Raw genomic sequence first — 4,487 nt, forward strand, 5'->3', positions numbered from 1 at the left:
ATTGAGGGGATTGGAGGGATGCAGTGCTCATGAGCTTCTCTTTTGCTGTCTATATCTACATCTCCCATCCGATTGTGTGCTTATTGTGCGTGGATGTCGATTTCTCAACCATCATAAATGATAAAACTCTTGCTTTGCATGGTCCGTAATTACTCATCAGCTTGTTTCTTGTTACTCCATTTCCTGCACAAAATTGCCTAGATCTTCTCGGTTATTGCTTACTGGTATGAGGTTTTGAAAAAATACAATATTTGATGACGTCCTTCAGGTTTTTTACGATGTTCCTTGTAGAAATGTGGTTATGTGGAATGTTGTTATTGCTGGTAGTGTGAGGCATAAGGAGAATTGGATCGTTGTTGATCTCTTCAATAGTATGTTATATGATTCTCACTGTATGCCAAATTCCTTTACGTTTTCAAGTGCCTTAACAACTTGTGCTGGATTGGAAGAATTGGACTTGGGTCAGGGAATTCATGGTTGGGTAATCAAATGCAATCAGGAAGATGATGTCTTCATTGCAACTGCATTGGTTGACATGTATGCAAAATGTGAAAAGATTACGAATGCACTCATGGAGTTTCATAGAATGCCAGATAGGAATGTTGTGTCCTGGACAACAATAATTTCGAGTCATGTTAGGCAGGAGGATGTTTCTGCTTTTGAGTTCTTCCGAAGCATGAGAACTTCTGGAGTTGATGCAAACATATACACTGTCACAAGCATACTTAGTGCCTGTGCTAAAATGGCCAAACTAGAACAAGTCTTGCAGTTCCACTGTTGGATTTTGAAGGGAGGGTTTCTTTGAGGTGTTGTGGTTTCTGAAGCCCTCATCAATGCATATATGAAATGCCAAAATATTGAGTTGTCTGAGAGAGTATTTCATGAAGAAAGGGATAGTGGTCACAAGATTGTTGTCTCCACATGGTCAACCATGGTTGCTGGTTATGCTCAAAATCGGAATACAGGAAGATGTATTGAGTTGTTCTAGCAAATATCGCGAGAAGGAATGAAACCAAAAAAATATGCAACTTCAAGTGTTTTGAGTGTCATAGACTGTGAAGAACTGGGGAAACAAATACATTTTGTTTCTGTTAAAGCTGGATTAACTCTTGATGTTTCTGTCGCTAGTTCAATTTTCACAATGTACTCCAAATATGGAAGCCTCAATGAAGCTTTCCAATTGTTTGAACGAATGGTTGAAAGAGATGTTGTTTCCTAGACTTCCATGATTGCTGGATTTGCAGAACATGGCCAGTCATAGAAAGCATTTCAATTGTTCAGAAAGATGCAGCTTGAAGAGATGAACCCTGATGCATTCACTCTGTCAGCTCTTTTCATTCTGCTTCATCAATTGACAATTTTAGTTTAACTCATCAGTCTGAAGGCCAGTATGATTAGACAGGTTATTCGGGTTACTCGGGTCGGTTATCGGGTCTATGTTATCGGGTCGACCCGTTTAATAAACGGGTCCCCATGTCGTGTAAACGGATCATGTTGACCCGACCCGTTTATTAAACAGGTTAACCGGGCCGTGTCGAGTTACCCGTTTAATAAATGGGTCGGGTTCGTGTTTGCCACAGCCGACCCGCTTAATAAACAGGTCAGGTTCGTGTTGAGGTATGCTGACCCGCCAACCTGCCGACACGACCGGCCAACCCGACCTGATTGCCACCCCTAGATACAGGTGTGGATGCAGCACTTCAAAAAAACTTGGGTGCGGGGAGGATATATATATATATTTTTTAAGAGTCTTAAGTTAACACTATGTTTTTGTGTATGTGTATGCATTTATGTATTTATATTTATATCTATCACATGGGTGCGGGTGCGGGGATACAGCACTTCCAAAAAACCCGAGTGTGGGGATGCGGCAGGGGAAAAAATGTAATATATATATATATATATATATATATATATATATATATATATATATATATATATATATATATATATATAATTTTGAAGTTTTAACAGTTTAACATTTAACAGTTAACATTGTCATAATATGATTCATCATGCATGCAGTATATCAACCTAAATATCAAATTATCAATCAAATAAGTAAAGCAATTACATAAATCGACCTAAATATCAATCAAATAAGTAAAGTATAAAAGAACTAAATTACATACCAAAGTATATCCTAATGAAGTAATGGATGTTAATAATTTTCTTCTTCATCATCAAATGCATCATTAGAAGGAATACTAGGCTCAGCTAAATCCATGTTTGTTATGTTGAAATCATGTTCTCACTCGAAGTCACACTCTTCTGGGTTTACATCTCAAAATTTGGATGTTTCTTGTTTGTGTTATAAACCCAATTTGAAAATGATAAATACAATACAAGTATATTTAAATAAAAACTAAGAAATAATCAAATAACTAAGAGAGCAAATTAGTATCTGTATTCATCATTGCTTCGCGAAAGTAATCGCAGATTTGAATGAACATATACTAAATCATCTGCACGCTTGCTGGTGAGTTTGTTTCTCTTCATGTTGTGGATTTGAGAATATGTGCTCCAATTTCTTTCACAACAAGATGAACTAGCAGGCTGCGATAGCAATCTTAATGCAAGACGTTGGAGAAGAGGTGTTTCTGATCCAAATGCTGACCATCATGTGATAGGATCTATATTATCTTCTTCTCTCGCGAATAATGTTGGTCCATATAATCTCAAAGATGAAAATTTTACAAACTCTTGTGTGACTTGATGTAGAAGATATGCTTCTGGAAAAAGTCTTGTCATACACATATTTCTATGTCTTGATAGCTCTGGGTCTAAATTTAAAGGGACACGACCAATACCACCAGCCCGCCACTTATTTGCATAATATTTTGGATTAAGAGAATGTGTCATGCAATGCAAATGAGTTTTGCTCTTATACCATCTTCTGACTAAAATTGAATTAATATGATTAAAAAAATCTGAATCATCCAATGCAGGATTTTTTTCTTCATGCTTGAAAACTATAGCTTGTATTTTTTCAATCATATTATTCCACATTTCATAAACTCTGTGAAGCATGGACTCATCCTTATCAACTTCTCTTAAAATTTTCCAAATAGGTTGCGTAAATTGAAAGAAGTATACCACTTTGTCTCAAAACTCATCATCAAGAATACAACAACAACAACAACTACGCCTTCATCCCAAAACAATTGGGGTCAGCGATATGAACCAAAAAAAGAAATTCATTTTGGGTCTTCCACATGAATCCTTTTCCTCCAATCATTTCTATCCAATGCCATGTCCTCAGTGAGGTTCAAAGCATTCATATCCTTTCCTATCATCTCCATCCAAGTCTTCCTAGGCCTACCCCGACCTCTTTTAACTAATATATTTTCCCATTTCTCCAACCTTCTAACTGGAGCATCATTAGGCCTTCGCCAAATATGTCCAAACCACCGTAAATGATTCTCTCGCATCTTATTTTCAATGGGTGCAACACCTACCTTATTACGTATCTCCTCGTTCCGAATCTTATCTTTTATTGTATTTCCACACATCCATCTAAGCATCTGCATCTCAGCTACACTCATTTTTTGAATATGATGTCTCTTGGCAGCCCAACATTCCGTACCATATAGTAAAGCGGGCCTAATAGTCGTCCTATAAAACTTTCCCTTCAACCGCAATGGCATTCTACGATCGCACAACACTCCAGTTGCACTTTTCCATTTCATTCACCCAACCTTTATCCTATGATTTACATCTCCATCAATTTCTCCATACTTTTGAATGATGGATCCCAAATATTTGAAATAATCATTCACCGGTATTTCTTGCTCACCAAGCTTCACTACACTCCCATCACTACTTCGTTGCTTACTAAACCGACATTCCATATATTCAGTCTTACTCTTACTCAACTTTAAACCTCTAGCTTCCAATGTCTGTCTCCATAATTCTAACTTAGCATTAACCTCAGCTCTAGACTCATCAATCAAAACAATATCATCAGCAAACAACATACACCACGGTACATTTTCTTGAATTGATCTCGTAAGCTCATCCATCACTATCGCAAATAGAAAAGGGCTTAAAGCAGATCCTTGATGTAACCCAACCGTTATCGGAAAATTGGTTGTCACCCCTCCACAAGTGCGGACATTGGTTACTACTCCTTCATACATATCTTTAATTATACTAATGTACTTGAGAGAAACACTTTTCTTCATCATTGTCCACCAGAGAACGTCCCTAGGTACTCTATCGTATGCCTTCTCTAAATCAATAAAAACCATATGCAAATCTTTGTTCCTCTCTCTATATCTTTCAATAAGTTGTCTAAGAAGATGTATAGCTTCCATAGTTGATCTTCCAGGCATAAAACCAAATTGATTCTCCGATATCATGACAACCTTCCTCAACCTAGACTCAATCACCCTCTCCCAAAGTTTCATAGTATGACTCATGAGTTTTATACCACGATAGTTTGTGCAATCTTATATATCACCCTTATTCTTATATAAAGGCACCAA

The 4,487-nt window shown here is 37.1% G+C and overlaps 1 pseudogene; it reads left to right on the plus strand.

Annotated features, from left to right (window-relative positions):
- Positions 1 to 301: 301 nt before the first annotated feature.
- On the plus strand, positions 302 to 805 carry LOC149846773 (pentatricopeptide repeat-containing protein At1g74600, chloroplastic pseudogene; annotated as a pseudogene).
- The last annotated feature ends 3,682 nt before the right edge of the window (positions 806 to 4,487 follow it).

This window comes from Nuphar pumila, chromosome 2 (assembly GCF_984573655.1).
Source record: "Nuphar pumila chromosome 2, dmNupPumi1.hap1.1, whole genome shotgun sequence".
Lineage (NCBI taxonomy): Eukaryota > Viridiplantae > Streptophyta > Magnoliopsida > Nymphaeales > Nymphaeaceae > Nuphar > Nuphar pumila.